This window comes from Myxocyprinus asiaticus, chromosome 8 (assembly GCF_019703515.2).
Source record: "Myxocyprinus asiaticus isolate MX2 ecotype Aquarium Trade chromosome 8, UBuf_Myxa_2, whole genome shotgun sequence".
In the NCBI taxonomy this organism is placed as follows: domain Eukaryota; kingdom Metazoa; phylum Chordata; class Actinopteri; order Cypriniformes; family Catostomidae; genus Myxocyprinus; species Myxocyprinus asiaticus.
In genome coordinates this window covers 45,537,342-45,560,108 of record NC_059351.1, presented here as the reverse complement: position 1 = coordinate 45,560,108, position 22,767 = coordinate 45,537,342, and the positions used below count along the sequence as shown (strand labels likewise).

General features: G+C 38.3%; 1 protein-coding gene across 3 annotated transcripts in view; it reads right to left on the bottom strand.

Annotated features, from left to right (window-relative positions):
• LOC127445305 (B-cell CLL/lymphoma 9 protein-like) overlaps positions 1-22,767 on the bottom strand; it is a 61,024-nt gene that overhangs the window by 30,725 nt on the left and 7,532 nt on the right. For all 3 annotated transcript variants that reach the window (XM_051705288.1, XM_051705289.1, XM_051705290.1), the window contains exon 3: positions 6,333-6,410. The gene's annotated coding sequence lies outside the window, so the exon portion shown is untranslated. The remainder of the gene's footprint in view (positions 1-6,332; positions 6,411-22,767) is intronic.

Here is a 22,767-nt window from a genome sequence, read left to right as displayed (position 1 = left end):
GTTTTCACAGATTCGCATTTTTGTATGTGTACATGGAGACAATAACGGCATCGTTTTCAAAAACTTGCACTTTGAAACCCGTTTTCAAAAGTTTGCGTTTTCAGGCCCCAAAACGCCATCGTCGTGTAAACGAACAGCCAAAACGCATAAAACGTTTTCAGTTTTTAGTTGAAAACATTGTCATGTAAACGGCCCCTAAGGAAAATGTTTTAACATTCAATAAATGGATTTTAAAAACTATTTGCAAAATCCACTATGGGTCAAACTCTAATGCTTACTTGCATTTAATTATTTTCATGTAGCATTGTTTATCCCTGCGGTTCAAAACCCCATTAGTACAGACTTGTGGCCCATTTTTTGGTTGTGACCCGCTACACACGACTAGATCTTCCTTGTTTTCATTCCTTTTAAATAAACCAGACATAAAACGTAAATCCCATTTACAACCCACAACTGATCAATAAAAATTACCCGCTTCTCTCCACAACCTCATCCTTCCTATTCTTTCTCAAAACTGGGTGTGTGCTGTGCCTGACTGCCTGCAGAGACACACATAAATACACAACAAGCAGGTCTGCCACTCAACAGATACCTGTACTAGATTACGGACTTGCTGCAAGGCTATTTGCAGACTGACCAGGCATCCAGACATTTTACATTTATGCAGGGAAAAAGCGACTTACAATGCATTCAAGCTAGACAATTTATCAGTGCGTACATTTCCTGAAAATCAAACCCATGCCCTTGGTGTTGCTAACGGCATGCTCTACCAGTTGAGCTACAAGAAGAGGCATCTAGTGAACATTATAGAGCAGTAATATTAAGAGCAAATGCAGTGAAATCAATTATTATTGTCCCGAACAGCCAGTTAAACCATCACCACCGAAACACCAGGAACTTCCTTTGGCTTTCCCTCCTTACACTGTCGTAACTAAGCACAACGCGACGATTTTACAGCAACAAGTAAACTGCTGTTTTGCTGTGTTGTGACACTAAAGGCGGGGTCCAAAACATGTTGAGATTTGTCCAAGTGGTCGAAAACTCATGTGGCCACATTGGGTTCGAAGTGAAAACACGCATCCATTCAAATGAGTTTTAACAGCAGTAAAGTGCCACCAACTCAACAATGCAACCAACTGGTGCGCTAAAACAAGAGTTTAAACATTGACCCTTATGTGAGTCTTTTTAATGGAAATTACAGTCCTGTAAAAAGATTTGAAAAAGCCAATAGATATATGCACAAGAACTTCGCGGAACTTCTTCAATGTGTCTGATATCAACATACAGGGACACAGAATAGAAGCATGCACATCTAAAGCTCCACTAAAATAACCGAGAATTCCACTGTACAATTAAGAGAAATGGCATGCTGAATTTTAGTGCTCTCTTTTTTGGGCACTTTATTATCATGCAGTAATACACAGACGTAGTGACTGATACATGTCATCCTTAAATCAGAGACCCTACTCTCGAAATCTGAACACAAGTGGTAAAAAGAGATGAATACTGCGAGCAGTTGTAAATGACGATGTGTCTCGCCTGTCCATTTGTGACTGGATCGCCCAAAACACATCTTAAAAGGTGAGTTACTTAGAAGCAAGTCATTTTAATCCAATACTCTTTTTGTCAAATTCTGCAAATATCTCTTCACGGTCCGCTAGCTGTTCGTTCTGTGTGCGCTGAAAAAAATCTGGTGTTTGTACTCAGCCCTGGCTCTGTAAATGGAAAAATAAAGTTGATCGGACAGATCCCCACAACACAATTGCACGTGCATGAATTTGGGAGGTGGAGCTTCTGAAGGAGCACTGAAGGGAGGAGTGTGTTTGTTTGGCTGTTGAGTTCAACAGTGTTTCTCAGGAATCGCTTACTCCACCTTTAATACCAGGTGTAAACAGGGTCCAAGTCACCAACAATGTTAAGACGCAGCTGGTCAAAATTAACATGGAAACTTAAGCCATTTTTCCACCATCAGGCTGAATGGTTCTGAGCTTGGTACGGAGAGGTTATAGTAGCATTTCCAAATGAGCAAGGATCGGCACGGCATGATTGTAAACTGTTCTCGGCACGGTTAGCTAACCGCACTCAACCGTACTGGTGGAATGGCTTTAGTATGTGGCGACTCGTTAAGTGTATCTTCATGATTTTATGATGGTTTAACTAGTATTGTAGACTACATTTATTTTTCGTCAGGGATGTAGATTATTAGCTCATTTAAACTCAAAATACATCAATATATTCTCATATCGTCACTGTTCGATGAAAAACACGTTAAGCCACTTTTGGCAATTTTGAATTTTTACCATAGACAGAATGCGCCAAATGACCTTCCTACTGTTTGAATTGTGCATCGATATCACCATTGAGAAAAGATGTTTAATCAGGCTCTGTTTAACAACTATCTCCATTGGACTTGAGAAGGGTCCTTCAAAACAGTGTACAGTGGTGGCCAAAAATATTGGCACCCTTGGTAAATAGGAGCAAAGAAGGCTGTGAAAAAATCTGCATTGTTTATCCTTTTGATCTTTCATTCAAAAAAAATAAAAAAATAAATAAATCTAACCTTTAATTGAAGTAAAACAATTGAAATGGGAAATATCTCATTATTAAATAAATATTTTTCTCCAAAATGCATTGGCCATAATTATTGGCACCCTTTTATTCAATACTTTTTGCAACCTCCCTTTGCCAAGATAACAGCTCTGAGTCTTCTCTTATAATGCCTAATGAGGTTGGAGAACACCTGGCAAGGGATCTGAGACCATTCCTCCATACAAAATCTCTTCAGATCCTTCAAATTCAGAGGTCCATGTTGGCGGACTCTCCTCTTCAGTTTGCCTCACAAATTTTCAATGGGGTTCAGGTCAGGGGACGGGGATGGCCATGGCAGTACCTTGATTTTGTGGTCAATGAACCATTTTTGTGTTGATTTTGATGTTTGTTTTGATCATTGTCCTGCTGGAAGATCCAACCAGGGCCCATTTTAAGCTTTCTGGCAGAGGCAGCCAGGTTTTGACTTCTTATTTGCTGGTATTTGATAGAGTCCGTTATGCCATGTATCCGAACAAGATGTCCAGGACCTCTGGCAGAAAAACAGCCCCACAACATTGAAGATCTAGCACCACATTTAACCGTGGGCATTGGGTACTACTTCATCTCCGTGTGCACCATAACCATCTCTGGTGTTTGCTGCCAAAAATCTAATTTTTTGTTTCATCTGACCTTAGAACCCGGTTGCATTTGAAGTTCCAGTAGTGTCTGGCAAACTGAAGATGCTTGAGTTTGTTGTTGGATGAGAGCAGATGCTTTTTTTCTTAAAATGTCTGATATTTTTTGTTGAGAGTTTCTGACCCCAAGACCCAACTAATTTCTGCAATTTTCCAGCTGTGATCCTTGGAGATTCTTTGGCCACTTGAACCATCCTCCTCACTGCACGTGGAGTCAATATAGACATGCGTCCTTTTCCAGGCCGATTCTTAAGATCTCCAGTTGATTGGAATTTGTAAATTATTGCCCTGATGGTGGAAATGGGCATTTTCAATGCTTTGGCCATTTTCTTGTAGCCAGTTCCCATTTTGTGAAGCTCAACAACCTTTTGCTGCACATCAGAACTATATTCTTTAGTCTAACCCACTGTGATTGATGATTAAGGGAATTTGGCCTGTGTGTTCTCATATTTATACCCCTGTGAAACAGGAAGTCATGGCTGAACAATTTCACATTCCTAGTCACCCAGGTGCACTAAAAAATTTAAAATATGAATGGGAATATACTTCAGATATATTTTACACATAACAATTTCTAGGGGTGCCAATAATTGTGGCCAATGTGTTTGAGAAATATATTTATTTAATAATGAGATATTTCCCCACTTTCAATTGTTTTACTTCAGTTAAAGGTTAGATTTTTGTGAATGTTTGAATGAAAGATCAAAAGGATAAACAATGCAGGGTTTTTTTCACAGCCTTCTTTGCTCATATTTACCAAGGGTGCCAACATTTTTGGCCACCATTGTATGTCCTGCCCTTATGTTTTGAAAAGCGTCAACTAATTTACCTCAGCTGTCCGGCTGAAGTGTAGTAAAGAGATTGCCTACACCGTGCTGGCTCTGCGATTTCTGTGAACACAAACAGTTAAACTCGAGTCTGTAACTGAACATGCGCCATTGGAATCCATAAAAAGAAAACAGTGCATGTCCATGTTCGCTAACAAAAATACATCCAAGTCCAATTAAAATATCGAACAGTTCACAGACGTGTAATGATCGAATTCTATTTACAGTGCTAAAAACATTTTTTGGAGATACGTACTTCATCAGACAGCGACAATATTCTATTTTCATACAATACTATATAATATTGTGTCAATAAATATCCTTTTCAGCTAGTCTGGGAACTTTTATCTTTCATGTCCAGTGGTAAAACACAAGCCCTCAGAAAATTATTTTAAACCTTGTGCCTTTTTCTCTTTATTTTACTTTTTGTGACATGGTCCATGTCTTTGCTGTTTGTTAGCAAAGTAAAATCAGGAAAAAAGCAGTCCTAAAAACTGGAATATGCAATCATCCTCTATAGCGTGCCACACTCGCTCCAATGTTTACCTCTCATGGCGTCACCAAAAGACAGATCTGTTACATACCACAGTGGAAAAAGAAACCTTTACCGCATCAGCTGGCCCGGATCAGCACGGAACAGTACAGCTTTGCGATGAGAAATGTTCGGCCCGATGGTGGAAAAGCGGCTTTATATTACCACATCATGTCTGGTTAGGACAAAGTTTTACACAACAGAGCTGCTGTAGAATTTTCTATAAACAAGTCCCACATAAACACTTAATACGACACACTTACACATTTCCTCTTGTTCTTCAGTCAGGGGTGCTCAATCCCACACCTGCAGGTCCTTCTTGCTGAGTCCTACTCGAACACACCTGACTGTAATTTACTAGTAAACCTCAAGACCTTGATTAGCTCATTCAGGTGCATGTTTAATTACAGCTGCAGCTAAAGACTGCAGAAAGGCAGACCTTCAGCAGTTGGACTGAGCATCTCTGATCTATGCATGCAATGGCACCAAGTTATACAGAACCTTTTACAACCAAAAGCACCACACGGCTGAAGACTGTGTCCGAAAGCGAAGGCAGCTCACTTGCTGTTTAGTCAGTCAAATGGCTTTACCAAACAGCACTCCTGTATGAAGGTACATCTTAAGCAAACAGGTTTCAGACAAGCTTCCAAGGTGCTTTGATGCCCATCTACCTTCGCAAATAGCCTGATAAAAGACTGGTTGCGGACAGAGCGAAAGTAAAACTTAAAAGACAGGAGCAATTGGGATTAACTTTGATCATTTCGAGCCAAGTATTTAAGTGCATTCTGGAGAGAGAAAAACTTGAGATGGCCTCAGTCTTACAGATAAAGGGCTACAGAGGTCATAAACCGGCATTATCTACTAAAAGTTCAATTAAATGGAGCAAGTCAATACATTAAGCTTTATTACAACCTTCAAGGCAAGAGACTGTTTAAATTGATGACAGTAGTGCCCAACAGACAGTTTCAAGGAACTAAAGGTGAAGGAGATAAGAAAACATTTCCCATTGCAAAGCTCTTCAGAGTGTAACAAATAAGTTCCAAACAACAATTATTTGTTTTATGGGATCCATAAAGAGGCCAACTACATTCTGATAAACGCAACTAGCATTACACAGAGCCAGCAGGACTAATTCTAGAACAGCTTCCTTCCAGAGCAAGTTTCATTTAGTACCCATTTCCATCCCAAGAAAACAAAATGCTCAAGCCAGTAGACTGGGACTAGCTTTCCATAAGAGTGAACAACAAAAAGTTCATTACATTGCATCGAATTCGAGACCTCTATGCCATCCAAGTAAGCTAGGGTCTCAGTTCTGGGCTAAGAATATATAAAACATGGTGCCACATAAATAGGGTGATCAATATGAACACCTCAGCTTTGAGTCATCCAGCTTCTTAACAATTAAGACAGACATTTTAAGGATCACCACAGACCGAAATTTAGTCTTGGGCTAGAATTAATCTTCATCCACATAGCCTTAAACCCACCTCTCATTTGCAGTTTCTCTCTCACTAATTCCATTTCTAATGTCTCTTCCCCTCTGCTGCCTTTCATTTTCTTTTTCACACTCTGGTTTTCCTTTTCTCACATTCAACAGTATCTAAAGTATGTGTGTGTGTGTGTGTATCTCTTTGAGACAACTCCATACATCAGTGCTGTTTATGTCCATGTAGCCCCCTGCTGAAAGAATGTTGTTTGACAGGATGTGTGTATGTAAGGGTGTGAAAGAGAGATGTAAGCTGCACTCACCATGTCCCTCTGTGTCACGATATAGCTGTGGCCATGACTGCACTGACTGAAACAGAACACCACCAACCGCACTACGATCTGAGAGAGAGAGAGGGAGAGAAAACACATTTATTAAACAGACTTAGGGCTAATGTTGTTAGAACATTTCCTAAATGTTAAAAAGACAAGCGAACAGTGCGTTAAAAGCCAGATTTATGGGTTTGATTAATTGATGGATGAACCTGAATTTGATTGAATAACATTTCAGTGTTTGAATTCATAGATTGCCAGCAAAGACACCGAAAGCCACTTGTTCTTGCGTGTCTCCCAACTGATTCGCCAAGTTCTTGAATATGTGCAAGTGCAAATGAGATTGAAGAGCCATTGCGGAGAAGATGTTCACCATTTTTTTATCCTGGGTGATACAAACATTGGAGGGGAGAGGAGTGACGATTCAGTCGGTCAATCTTTTGTGAAAGAGGTGACAGTATAAAAAATAAAACTCTGACATAAACTCACAATCTTCATCTAAAAGTAACATGGTATATATTTTCATATGTATATATATATATATATATATTAAAAAAAAAGAGCAATGTGAAGAACTTTCTTTTAAATATTTGACTATTTAATGGGAGTCATTTTAAACCCCCTTTAGCGTAAGCAACAGTTTGACCATTAACAATTTTTGTTTTTGCCAGTGTCTGGCTGCAGTGGCCAAGTGACTCTTCTACTCCAAGTGTGAGATGTTTGTGAGCTTGTGCCTTTCACTTCAAGAACAGAGTATTAAACATGTGGAAGAGAAAAAGCAAGTCTGTGTGGGTGAGCCCAATGCTCAAAATAAAACTCATAAGACATGAAAGAACTATATCAAAGGTTTCAAGCACAGATCCTAAAACACCGTACGCACAGTTGAGCTTCAAAGCCTACAACCATACAAAGACTAGACAATACAGGTCCAAGACATCGTAAAGACTTAATGCATTGTTTTGTTTCAAAGTGACACTCTACATGCCAATACAAGCTTCCTCATCTAATGAGGTCACTTCCTACTCCAAACAAGAGCTGATCTAAGACCAGTTTCCTCTTTCCCCAAAGCCGTAAAAAGAGCCTTCCTGCATTTTAAACATCAGATTCATTGCCATTGCCATACAAAGTCCAGATGGCAAACAAATGGCAAAAAAAAAAAAAAAAAAAAATTTTATTCTTTTAAAATGAAGTGTTCTATTTGCACGACTAGTGTCACCAAATGGAATTGCAAAAATAATTACTGTTTACTGAGCACACCCTCCGTTTTTCATTGGTCAACAAACACCCAAACTCATGGCATTCATCAAGCCAACGTTGATGTTAGGCTGGTCAGATGCTAAATGTAGTGCAATGTGCAGTGTTTAAACTATTTGGGAAAATCAACTTATGAATGGCTTACTTACAGTTGTCTTGGCATATCAAGTTGGAGTAGAGAAAGTACTTTAAAAACAAATATTCGAAAAAATACAAACTTCACCTTGAAGTTTTTTAAGGGCTTATGCCTTTAATGGGATAGTACTGTGGAGAAGTGAAAATAAGGTAGTGGGAAAATGGGAGAAACTATTGGGAGATGACCCAGGCCAGATTTGAACAAGTCGCCCACACACAAGAGTCACTGTGCAATATGTCGGAACACGTGCACTACCAACAAGGCCACATCTCCAGCATATGATGGTATAAAAAATCTTGACCATCAATATCCAGTTAAAAGGCATATCGCTGGGTTAGCAGAATATCGTACCAAATCAAACAGAGGAAAATGATGCATCACCACATGAGAACCATTTCTCTTTTGTTTCCAACAGTGAAATTATTTCTCCTGATGCGATACCAATTGGCCATATCATCTCTGGACGTTATATTAACTACAAGCAAGAGTGTGATGGTGTTGAACCACTACTAAAGACCGAATGGTTGCAGGATTCAGATTTTCATTGGTCATTGACCAGAATGTTTAAGACAGATATGGAAAGACATTGTCCTAATGTGACTCCAAAAGCAGATTCCATGTATAAGAGAAACACACGTTACTACCACATTCATGACAAGATGCAATGCTGCGTTCAAATCCTTGAGGGAAGTTTTAACTTTAAATTCGGAAATCGTCATTACGATGTGATGTGCATTCCAGTGATTTGGTCAGAATAAAATGGATGCATTGTACAATTTCATTTGTTTTTCTCTTTTTCACATCCAGACAGAAGTTTTTTAGCTCTAGTGCATCAAAACAAAAACAAAGAATGTGCATTAGATGTTTAACTGATGCTTCTTTATGCATTTAATCAGTCGAGGCACTTTAACAATTAGTATTATCTAACAAACGTTATCGCTATTCTTTGTCAACAGTACACAAAAAGCGTAAAGAACATTCCACTGGTAACTATGACATTGTGGTGGTGTTCATGTGTGCTCATGTCACAAATACTTGGCTACACCTGGCATATAAATTGAGGGAGAGACATTTACCCCATATATTCAAATTAGAGGTCGGCCGATATAAGTTTCAAATGTTGAATGTAAAATCATTACATTTTGTCCACCACCTTCCAGAATACATCTCTATTCTTCTTTAACAGTACACAAGAGGGGGGCCTGGGTAGCTCAGTGGTAAAGATGCTGGCTACCACCCCTGGAGTTCGCTAGTTCGAATCCCAGGGCGTGCTGAGTGACTCCAGCCAGGTCTCCTAAGCAACCAAATTGGCCCGGTTGCTAGGGAGGGTAGAGTCACGTGGGGTAACCTCCTCGTGATCGCTATAATGTGGTTCGTTCTCATGGTGAGTTGAGCGTGGTTGCCGCGGTGGATGTCGTGAAGCCTCCACACGTGCTATGTCTCTGTGGCAACGCGCTCAACAAGCCACGTGATAAGATGCGCGGGTTGACAGTCTCAGACGTGGAGACAACTGGGATTCATCCTCCAGGTGAATCACTACGCAACCACGAGGACTTAAAGCATATTGGGAATTGGGTATTCCAAATTGGAAGGAAAAATGGGAGAAAATCCCCCCCAAAAAACAAAAAAAAGTACACAAGAGAACAGTAAAATGCACAATTTCATAAACATCAAAAATTTTATTTTATTTTTTTAAATTGAGACAACTCAAAGTCAGGATTGAAAGAAAACAGATGTTCCCACTGGTATTAATGACATTATGGCAGAGTTCGTGTGCGCTCATCTGGTAAATACAGGGCCGCAACTTGCAACCCAGACACGCACACAGCTGTTGACAAATAACAGCATGACATACACAAGATGAACCTCACTTGGGTGTCGTCATAAGCCTGCCGAAGGTTGTAGCCTCATATTACAGGTTCCTTTGTGTGCCAACACCCCTACACCCTGGCTACCATCAGAAGACACTGATGCAAGCAGACATAGTGAACTTAACCTTTTACTGCACAGAGCTTTCACAATATCATTCCATACATGCCACAACAAACCAGTTTATCAGTGCATAGAGAAGACTGGGATTGAGCAGGAGCTACCTATATCGTTCCCTGATGGTGGAAGGCTGCGGCTTTGTTTGGACAGGCAGCAAAAAAGCAGTTTCTTTGGTGTATCAGTCTCAAAATAATTTTAATTGTTTAAAGTCTGGAAAAAAAAAAAATTATATTTGAAAGAAGTGGCTTTTCCATGACTTTTCCAGTAATTCCTAGTAGATGAAATATTTTAGAGCTACTTTTATATTATATTTACTACAGAAATTTCCATATCTTTACATTTCAATTACTTTTTAAGATTGTATTCATTCCCATTATTTTTCCAAGCCTGGAAAACCATACAATGAAAGTGAATAGTGAACATTAGGCTAACATTCTAGCTAAAAATCTCCTTTTTGTGTTCCACAGAAGAAATAAAGTCATACAAGTCTGGAACAAAATGGATGAGTGTATGATAAAATATGAACAGGTAAACTTAAAGTTACGCAGTAGTCAGAACGGGTTACTTGCATGAATCCACGGTTTCACTAAAAACACGCTACACATAACACGTGAGGAATTCACAACAGACAAACAACTTCCAAAAAGCAGCTAATACTTCAGTATATTCATTATATGCTATTACTTCAAGAGCTCAGGTTCAGGAAAGATTTATCAAGTCGTTTAATATAATATTTTAAACATCAAATCTTTAATATGCTTATAAAAGCAAGTTAAAATAATTGTAGTTTATACATTTTTCAAAATAGTTGGTTAAAGTTTGGTCTGTTACATTTTGTTACAGGTTTTTGCCATTTTGCACATTATCGTAACCTAAAATGTTATTTGTAAATTATATGCCATTTTAGTCACAGTAAAACAGACTAAAATTAATGACATGATGAAATATTGACTACATTTAAAGGACATTCATCAAAAAGACAAAAATGGCAGAATGAACAAAGCGTCCCTCTCTGCCCTGTCCTTAAAACAATAATAAGCCTTGCTCTTGCAGCCAAGTAGAACCTGAGTGTCTCTGGCCCTCACAAACCCTCTTATCATCAAAGGAAGTTGAACAACCACTCCAGGAACTTTTTTAGTGCCAACGTGGTAGTGCACAACTGACCATCCAGAATGTAACTGTTCTTACTGGAGAGAATTTAAAAGTTAGAAGTGCTGACATTTAGCTTGCTTTCTGCCTTACTAGAGAACCAGTGTGGACAACAGCAGTTCACAGGCAAGAATTCATGAACATGTTGTAGTCTACGATCTGGGTTTGTTAATGAGAATGAAACAACAGAAAACTGGATCCTTTTTTTTTTTTTTTTTTTGATTAACATTTTTATTGATTCCTACATCGAACACAGAAAAGCAAAACATAAATACACAGAATCAACATTTAACTCCCACTACTACATTTAACTCCCACTTCACCATATCTTGGCCTTCTTCGTCCTTAGGAATTCCAACAATTCGGATGTTGTTTCGTCGGTTACGATTCTCAAGGTCTTCCAACTTCTCCCAGAGATGCTCCAAGTCTACCTTGGTCACTAGAGGATTAGCAGCTAATTCCCTCTCTGATGACTCCAGATAATCGATCCGTTTCTCGACATCCGTCACTCTTGTAACCAACTCAGTGAATTTCCTCTCCATGGCAGTGATCGATTGACGTATTACAGCAAGATCCTCCAAGTCAGCAATGCCCTTCGTCAGCATCACCGTCATGTTCAACAGCTGACACTGAATCTCTTTCACGCACTGTCCAAATTGAATCCCGGCCTTGCGGCCTGCTCAGGGGCTTCAGCTTGAGCACATAAGTGTCTTTTAATGTCTCCAGAGAGCCCGAGAATTTTGAATTCTTCGACATATTGTCTTCCTAGAACAGTTATGGAACAGCGTGTATCGAATCTCACCGGTTTATGACACAAAAAGTTTTAAAAACTAGCAAAGGGCGCAGAGCTCGCCGTTCACACGTCCGAACCTTGCATGGTGCCACGCGACTCCCCAGGAAATTGGATCCTTGTTCAGACTCCGTCCAAACACTGATCCTGAGCTTATCGTATACAATAAAAGGAGGATGAGTAAGAGGAGGGATGGGAGAGAGATAGTAACAAAGAAAGTGGGAGAAACGGAGAAGTATTAGACAGAGGTATGGTGGACAGAGTTAGCAGAAAGAGTACCGTACACATTTCTTTTAGGTATTTTGGCTAATTTGACTAATTTTTACATGTTTAAATGTATTCCGCAGAATAATCCACAGATTGTGCCCAAAAATTGGGAGAAAAAAAAGTCTGCAGATTCTGTCTGGGCCAGTGTACATGTCTCAATTCAATAAATTGTGATGCATGTTTATACAATGTCATAACTGGATTGCGACTGAAACTGCAGCAAACATTTGAGCGACCCGCAATATCCACTTTTGAATGGCCCTATATTGGCCATTGAAAAGCCTATGTCACAGACCGATACATCAATAAGGCTGATTATTCATCCAATATTTGGCCATTCTGAGAATATCGAATTGACTGATGTTAACTATGTCCAAAAATATTTAAAAACTGAAAACGCATACTTTGATGTTCAAACTTCGGAAAATTGTCCAAGCAGGGACAGCTATTAGCTGATAGTCTAAAAGTGGACAAATATCGTGGCCAATATAATCAGTACTATACACAACAGTGCACAGAGATCAAGAAGGGAAGGAATTGAAAGATATTAGAAACATCTTCATACTCGAAGAATTTTCCTATATACTGATGTTGCACAGCTGTTCTTCTCAGTTGTAACAGCATCTTAAAGCTTGTATTCTCTCTACATAACATCTACAGACTGCGGATGTCCAAATGCCCATTTCTCTCAAGACTGTTTCCTCCATTGAGCCTGAACATTTTCCATACGCATTAGCTGTAAACTGTGCAGGCCTGAGCTGAACCTAGCGAACTTAAACAGTAGACAAATGTTCGGTGCCTCCCTCCTTCTCATTTTCTCTAAAAGCAGAGCTGTACTCTTGGCCGTGTATGTTGCTTTGTTCATTTGAGTGTCTGTCTAGTGAAGTGAGCTCTCCTGATTTGAGACCAGTGCTGGCAAGGATCACCCGCTCTCCTGTGTGTGTGTGTGTGTGTGTGCGCGCGCACGCGCAGTGGTAGGATCTCCTGCTTGGTTACCAGAGTTGGCATGGCGTTCCCTCTCCATAAATGCAAGACTAAACTCCTGTTTCTGTGTGCCGGTGTGTGTGTTGTTGGCATGGTGCTGCAGGCTTCTGCAGGCCGCCAAAGGCCTGGCGCCATGATGACATGATGTCAGTCGACCAGCTGGTGAGAGTGGTGATGTGCACTGGCACGTAAGTGTGTGCACGTGCACGCTTGCATTCACACACAACTAGAGAGGAGCATGCTCTCACACACAAAACAAAAACAATCTACTTAACATGTACAATTTACAGATTAGTTGTCAACCAATATGGGCTTACAAGTTGCTAATGCAGAGCTATTTACAGATTTTTTAAGAGCTGTAAATAGCGAATATGTTATCAAATTTGATGAAACCAACTAAAAAAAAAAAAAAAGGCTTCATTTACACAATATTTACTAAATTCACACACCAACAAAAAGGGAAATGAAAAAATGTGCATTGACTGACAAAGCTGTAAGAAGATTGACACTAGGAAAGAGACACTAGGTGGAAAGAACATTTCTGTTAATCAAACCATCAGGCATAGTTATTGGCCAATGTTGATAGTTTTAAATCTACTAAATCACAATTTAAAATAAAAAAAGTGATTTTCACATTTTCACCCAATCAAATTCTCTAAAGAATTAAATTGTTCCTTCCCTTGCAAATAAACAGCAAGTGGCAATCTTTCATGGCTGTGACATTAACTAGAGTATTGGCTGCAGTGTTTTTTATTACCGTTATTATTTTAGTCCTCAAAATGTAGTCAATATTTTGTCATGTCATAATTACATTTTAGTCCATTTTACTTGCATACACAATTAGTCGACTACAATAATATTGAAAGGGATAGTTAAAATAATTAAAATTCTCATCATTTATTCACCTTCATGCCATCCCAGATGTTTTTGACTTTCTTTTTACAGCAGTACACAAATTAAGAATTTTAGAAGAATATTTCAGCTCTGTGGGTCCATACAATGCAAGTGAATGGTGAACAGACCTCTGTAACTCAGCAAAAGAAAAAAAAAAATCACATATAGGAAACATAGAAGTAATCCATATGACTCCAGTGTTTAAATTCATGTCTTCAGAAGTGATATAATAGGTGTGGGTGGGAAACAGAACAATTGAGCGATTTTTGGAGCTACAAAAGGTCTGTTCACCATTCACTTGCACTGTATGGACCTACAGAGCTGAGATATTCTTAAATTCTCCATTTGTGTTCTGAAGAAGAAACAAAGTCAAACACATCTGGGATGGCGAGATGGTGAGTAAATGATGAGAGAATTTTCAACTTTGGGTGAACTATCCCTTTATGTGACTATAATGTGCAAAACAACAAAAATATGTAACCAACTGTAACCATACAGTGATGTGAAAAGGTATTCCTGATTTCCTCTATTTTTGTGTATTTTTCCCATACTAAATCTCAAACGGGTTCAAGTCAGGACTTTGACTAAACCAATTCAAAACTTAAATTTTGCTGCTTTTGAGGTTTATAATTAATGCTGTAATTTTGCCTACCAGAACACACACACACACACACACACACACACACAGAAGTCTAACCAAATGAACTCATATTCGGGTCCATTTAGCAGGCTGGCACACAGACCCCATACACACACACTTATGAACTAGCACTTATGCTCCTGCCGTGGAGGGCGCAAGCTGGCACAGCTGGACCGCTCCATGTTGCACAGAGGCTGGAACTGTGAACACACACTCACAGACACCAAAATTAAAAAAACAGTAGCGACACAGGTTTGGGTCAGTAGTACCCCCAACCAGCACCCCATCCTTGTAAGAGGATCAAAAGAGGAGAAATCAGTCTTGTTAGTCCTTTGGATTATTTCAAGAGGAGAAAATGAAATCGGGAGGGAGGAAATGGCAAAAACCATTGAGATCCTGTTAGTAGAGCTTTTTTCTCTCTTTAAAGTATGATACGTAATCTTTTGCAAGCACTAAGCATAGTGTCAGAGCTGTGGTGCAGTGGTTAATGCATGTGATCCGGACATTGAGCCTTGGAGCTAATGAGAGTGACACAGGTTCAAGTTCAGTCCATAAAACGTTCTTCCATTTTCTGTCAAATAGGGGTTGGGACTCCATTCTTAAAACTACTTGAACCTAATGATTCTAAATGGCATTCGGCTCCATTAACAGTTCTTGAAAATCTACATTCTTCAGACGATGTGGACAGAACACTGTACTAAAAAACTCAGTGTTTCCTGTTTCGCTATCAGTTGAATCTAAAGCATCCCAGCAAAAAAATAATAATAATTTTCGGTCTTGGAAGTTCTTAGTTTGAATCAGTTTAAATGACTCAGTGAACTGATCAGAGCAGTTCTTGACTTACTGACTGGGTTCTCTAAAATAATTTTTTATGGAATCTTATGGGAACCAAAATTCTTAAGCAAAGAAATCAAAACTGTTAAATTAATTACTATTCCCACCACTGCTCTCCACTATGTATTTGTACATTTAAAAAAAAAAAATAATAATAATAATAATAATAATAATAATAATAATAATAATACAGTAAATTTGCCATTAAGGAAGCAGACACAGGTTTGTCTGTATGGATCATGCTTCATAATCTCAGAGTATTAGCTTATGTTTGGATGATATTGCAATACTGACACACAGAACCACCTGAGTAACTTCCCTCCCCATCCAGAGAGCATCCCAGGCGTTAATACCCAACTCCAAAAATAGGCTTGGCAAAATAATAAATGCACCAAGATTAGCAGAGCAGTACGGTGCATCTTGTGGAGATTAAAAACAGCCTTTTCGCTAAAGCTGCTCTGCCTGGCAGCTGTGAGGGATGACAGATTGCTCACTGGCCTGTCAGGGAGAAGCCAGCGAGACCGTGTCAAGAGAGGGTACTTGGTCACCAGCAAGAAACCGTGAGACCGAAAGGTTTATTGCAGTAGCGCAGCAGCCATGATTAGCATTTAATGATGCTAGCATACTGAGAACAGTACTATCTGAAAGCTAATACAAATACAGTTATAACAGCTTCTTGCTAAGAAGCTTGAAGCTCTTGGGTCAGTTTTTCGGGGTTTTAAAACAAAAAGTCCAGAGATTTGTAAGAGATTTGTCTGACTGGCATATCGCAATATTTATTTTCTCTCATTTACCTCTGGTAAAATGATTCAGATTTGACGGCAAGTGCAACATCCAGTTATATAAATGTGGTTAGTAGGGGTGTGTTCGGTCACTCTTCACTCGCTCGAGGCAAAAATTTGGCTAACATAGTTCGTGAATTGAGGGTCAATTTAATGCAGATACATTTTTGAGAACACAATGATTATAACAGTCAGGAAATCTGAACAAATTGACTTAATCCACCATCACTATTTATATGGTATGACCCAAAAATTTAAAGTGCATAATTTTCTCATGTTGTTCAAAACCTGTATGACTTTCTTTTCTCTGTGGAACACAAAAGGAGATGTTAGGCAGAATGGCAGCCTCATTCACTTTCATTGCAATAAAAGTGATTAGTGACAGAAGATAACATGCAACCTAACATCCCATTTTTTGTCCACAGAGAAAGTCAAACGGGTTTGTAATGACATGAAATATTAGGGATGCACCGATCCCATTTTTATTTGTATTTATTTTTTGAGAACGAGTACCAATACATTTTTTTTTAGTACTCACCGATACGGAGTCTGATAACTGTTTTTTTTTCTGAACTCAATATTAGCATTTTATTTCAATTTTATCAGCAAAATTGTTTAATACATTAATTAAAACTTTAATTAAATGAAAGTATAACAATTAATTTTTATCAAATGAAGTGATTTTATACAGAACCTCACAGCACAATCCAAAATACAACATTGGAGTTATTCGTGTCAAATAAAGTGCTGCATAATAGAGCATCACAGATGTTAGATACTGCTTAAACATAACACAGTTACTATTGCTTTATTAGTAGTAGTAGCAGTAGTAGAAGAACAGTGAATATTACATAACTATAAAAGTAGTGATCTATTTCTGTCATACTTTTTTCATTTAAATTGACCTTTTATTTTGGCAGAGCTTTTATTTTGAAGTGTTTCTGTGGAGCTCTGATGTAATCACGGCAGATTCCTAATGCGGAAATGCAGGTCGCTACGTGAATCACAGTAATTATTAAACCGCAAAAGGCTGCTATATAAATCAATAAATATGTAGTCTATACATGACTTGTGCTAAAAAGTGAATTAGCGCTCTGCCTACTGTCATCTGCTACAAACAGAGTATGCGATGCTCATAAATGTTTTCCATGTGTGATCCAAGGCAGTTTGTGTCTCTATGACCGCACAACACCGGCTCCACACATTCACAAGCACTCACATGTAAAACCTGCATGTGCAAACACTATTTATCTCATTATATCACCACTTTTGCCGTTAAATAATCTCACTATGACATGATGCGATTTTAATTTGTGCGCGAATGTTTACCTAATGACATTCGTACGTCAGATGGTATCGGGTTTTGGTATCGGAGTATTTTTACGAGTACGAGTACATGAGCATGGTATCGGACCCAATTTCAATACCAGTATCAGTGCATCCCTATGAAATATGATTGGAAATTTTCATTTTTTGGTGAACTTTCTATTTAAATATATACCATGATGGTGTCTGTCAACAAAACATGGCATTAACTGTTGTAGCATACCTAAAAAATATTGTTATACCATGGTACGTCTTGGTACTTTCTGAAAGTACTGTGAAGGAAATAACACAATGCAAGTACAAGCACAGCCTTCAGTTCTGAACCGTTCTGAACAGTTCTGAAATTTTATTCTTCTTCAGTGTATGTTAGGTAAATAAAGCCAATAAGTGTATGGCATCTTCATTATTATTTAATCAGCAAGTCATTTCAGGAATGCTAATTTAAAAAAGCAATGGTTATGAAAATATTCCACCTATTACAAATCTCAATTAATTCACACAAATCCACATTTAACAAAGCCATTCAATCAGCATTCCACAGAAGACCATGATGCCAGTGGGCAGCACTGCAAGGGAAAAAAGACGTACAGGGATAATAATAATCTGCAATCTATTAATGAAAGAGAATCAATCTATGTCCTGCTAAAACTATTGAGGGACCAACTCTGATGCAAGTGTTTTAATGACTTTAAAAGGTAATAAAGTAAATGCCACTATTTAGCTCAGACTGAAAAGCCTTACAAACACTCAGTCTACATTTACACATGCAAATTCCATTTCTCCAGGACAAACTGGCTGATTTTAGACAAGCAACCTTCTTGCTTGCTTCCACATTATGCAAAACGAACATTTGGTTTATGTCAAAACTTTTCCAATGAATACAGAAGCATTTGGATACAATACAGGTTTGGATAGACATGAGGGTAAGAAAACGATGGCATTGGGTGAACTATCCCTTGAACTATTATAAACTTTAAAAGAAAATGTAAAGTTTATAGAAGTTTGTCAACAAGGAAATGACATGCTTAGGTAAATAAATTAATCCTGGTAATAGCACATCCAGTAAAGTATGACTAGCTACAGTTAAAAGGCCAGCATTTCCATTGTGGACAGTGGGTTTATAAAATCCTTGTGCACATTTCCCAAAATCACATTTAATTATAAACTAGCAGGAACTGCAAACCACAAACTAACACACACAGAACTGGATGGCTGAGGACGGTACTAATCAAAGAGCATGCAAGCAAATGGACAAGCCTTTGCATGGACACTACATAAAATTCAAACAAAACCCATCCATAAACATACACACATTCACTATTCTCACAATGCAGGTTCCAGACTTAGTGACATCATCCAGCTGAAAACACACATTAATGGCCATTAAATTGGCAATGAGCAGTGCTGGTGGCTAGGCGGTAGCAATGATTACAGGTTGGCATTCGGTGTGCATGTATTTGAAACAGTACACTGAGTATTAGGGCTAGGAATCTGTCTTTTTCATACATCAATATATCTCGGCATTTTTTTCCAGATATAGAGACAACAGTTTGTCTCATCATACATATTTCTCAACACAACTTTTGTAAAGTGTAAGCAACAGGGTAACTTAAATTCGCACATCGGACACAGCGCCACAGAGCGTAACTTGCATAATTTTACTTATGCGGGAATCATTTTCAAAGGACATAGATTATTTACAATAGTCATCACTGGATGATATATTGTGTACAGGGTTGGGAGGGTTACTTTTGAAATGCATTTCACTACAGATTACAGAATACATGCTGTGAAATGTAATTTGTAACGTATTTTGTTACATTACTCAAGGTCAGTAACGTATTCTAAATACTTTGGATTACTTCTTCAGCACTGGTAGATTTTTTCACTTGTTTTAACTATAAAAACTCTGCCAGTACAGTAAGACAAAATACACGTTAAAAATACATTCTCTGCAAAACCTAAATATCTTATGCAGTGTTGTTTCTAAAACAAGATAAATCAAATTGATCTTGTTTTAAGGATTTTTAGATATTTTTACAGGATAAACAATACAAAAATGTTTATCAAGAATATGATTTTTGCCCTAATATCAAAGATGTTACTAGAAACAAATTATGATCCAACATGAATTTTCTTGATAAAAAAAATATGATCGTGCCTGGTAACGTGCATGTAAAATGGCTAGAAATAGCATTTTAGCTTAGCGTAAAGCTGACAATTTACCCAAGGTTTATTTCTATTTCTTCTGCTCCAAACTGACTTCAAACTTACTTCTCTGTCTGCTCATATGAATGTAACACATCATAAGAAAGTGTTTCACCGCTGTTCAAATGCACTATGGATCGCATCATTTATATGTATAAATGTTTTACATCTGAAAGGACTAAATATTAAATGAAACAAATGACAATAAAATGCAAAGTAATTTCTTCAGTAATCAAAATACTTTTTGAATGTAACTGTATTCTAATTACCAATGATTTAAATTGTAACTGTAGTGGAATACAGTTACTTATATTTTGTATTTTATATATGTAATCCTGTTACATGTATTTCGTTACTACCCAACACTGATTGTGTATACGTATCTTTCATATAGCGTACACAATATATTTTCAGTCACAAGTGTTTTTTTTGTGTGGTATGACAGTTTGAATTAAACCTATACAATTCCACATATTGCATAACAAATGTCGCCGTTTCTAATCGTACAGTTTGCGCCCCTACAGCATACACTAACCTGCAAACTCAGTCACTTTGTTCATTCTTGAAGAAGTACAATCTTTATAACTTGTGTGTATATGGTGACTAGATTCACAACTTTGGACTGCCACCTGCACCGCATCCATGCATCCTTCGGAATTAAGTACAGAAAATTTTATAGCATCCCCTTGTTGTCTCCCAAAGCTATTATGCCAGACTGCATTAAATGAAGGCCAACTGACAGTGAATTGAAAAGCACACAAATCAGGCTTCTAATTTAAAGAGCCCATATTCTGCTAATTTACAGGTTCATGATTTTATTTTGGGGGTCTACTAGAATAGGTTTACATGCATTAATGTTCAAAAAACACATTTTTCTCATACTGTACATTTCTGCTAAAACTATTTTCATCCTCTGGCTCAAATGCTCCGATTTATGTCCTGTCTCTTTAAAGCCCCCCTTTCCAAAAAGCCCAGTCTACTCTGATTGGTCAACTGGCCTAGTCTGTTGTGATTGGTCAACCGTGTAGAGCGTGTCGGAAATGTAACGCCCCTTACCATAACTGAGTTTCAGGCTTCCTTAACAGCTGTAAACATTATTGTAGCTATGGAATCAATGGCGTCGGTTTTTGCCATACCAGGTTGAGTCCGATAATGAAAGTTTGGAAGAACAAGCTGATCGACCCGAACCACCTTCACAAGCATGACTTGAGCAGGACGTTTCACAGTGTTGAGTTTTAATTTTGTAATTTTCTTACAAGTACACTGTTGATTATTGTGAACCTAACAAAGCTTCAAGTAAAAGACAAGTACTGCATCTAAGTTAGTCATCTTTTGCTGGAATGGGTGTAGCCGAACTTTTTTCGCCCAAGATATGAACGGAGAACAGAGGCTTACTCCCTGTTAGTGAGCAAGTTAGCCGTGGACTACTGTGGATAGCGGCCGTAACATTACAGCTTGTAATAATTATACAAGACTCTTGAGATCGACCATTTTGTTACACAGTTTTAGGTAAAAGCCAGAACCACAGCTGAATAGTAAACCCTTCCCAAAACAATAACGTTACACAGCAAGTTAGCCAAGCACTCCCGTGGATTGTTGATGTAAAATTACCGTTTGAAAAAATAAATCCATCTCCACACTTATTCACTATTCATGATAGTAAGAACGACAAACAATCTGCATAATTCTACACAATTGTAGGTAAAAGTGGGCCCGCAGCTGATTAACAAAATTATTTCAACACAATAACATTAGCTAGCAGGTTAGCAGAGGCCTACAGCTGTGCACTGGGTGTACACCATAGCTACAACACAAAACTCTGCATTTGAACTCTCGGTAGCAGATAAATCCACAAATAATCAAGCATACTTACAGGTTGTGATCCTGAAGCGCCAAATTGTACCAACAAAGTAGGAACTGCACCATTTTTCAGGAATAACTGTCTTGAAAATCCGGCATTGGTTGTGGTTGTACTGCTAAATAATTAAAACCAATTTTAACCACTGATTCTTCAATTCATCTGCCTTTGGAAGTCCAAATAAAGAGGTTTTGCTTTTGCAGTGAAGACATCGTCTTCTCGACATGGCGACAACACTAACCCAACTCATCCTGGCCTCTGCTATAACTACGTTTGTTTGAGGGCGGTCCAAAGTAGCCCTCAGGCAGGCATTTTGCAAATGTATTACATAGTGATGTAGATACTTTACGGAAGAAATGGCTGGACTACAATCCAGGTGTTTCTTGTAGTTCTTGAGCAGTGTTGTCTGTGGGAGAGAATAACTCCCTTTTGAGTGGACTTTGTACTTTGTAACTTTGCAGACCTTTGCGCAAACAGCTATATTACACACTAAAGGAAAGGTAAAATTCCAAAAAGCATAATAGGGCCTCTTTAAATGTTGGCAAATGTTAATATATCAATGTCTCAAAGTATCTAGAATATAATGTGCCGATCAATAATCAATGTATCAATATTTTATGACATTCCTACTGAGCATCCAACCCAACTTTCCATGGTCCCAACTTTCTTCCATACAAACTACCAGATTGTAACATTCAGAAGTACACAAACTATGCTTGGATGGGTTTTGTGAAAAACCATACTTTCCATATCAACTAGTGAGGGATTGCCAGAACAACTAAGAAATTTCTGTATACTTATTCAGATTCACCTGACCCCAATCGGATGCGTTTCTTAGGGAGGTTTTTTACGTAAAACTTGCGCTTGCATTCAAAAACAACTGGTCGGAGTGCAACAGAACGGAACAGGAGGCAGGGGTCTCGAGACACATTTTTAAAAGTTGGACTATTTGTAGCTTGATGTAATGTCAAAAACTGCAACGCTTGTGATAGATGTTCAAAAAACAACACACAATCCAATGGCCAAAAACGTCCATCTGAAGGAGTATGGCTGTAGCAGTGGGTCTTTAAAAGGGATGAGTTTATAGATGCAACTTTTCCAAACTGTCCAACAGCTAAAATACATAACACCAATTAAATCACCACAACAAAATGTCAGTACTAAAAATATATGAAAAAATCTAGACAAACTAGCTGATTAGTCAACTGTGGGATGACAAGTCAACCACTGTGGCCCATCACTAGACCAGGTTCAGCCCTGCCAGAAAATTACATTCATATACCCTCCTTTCTAGTCACCAGTAGGGTTGCGCGAT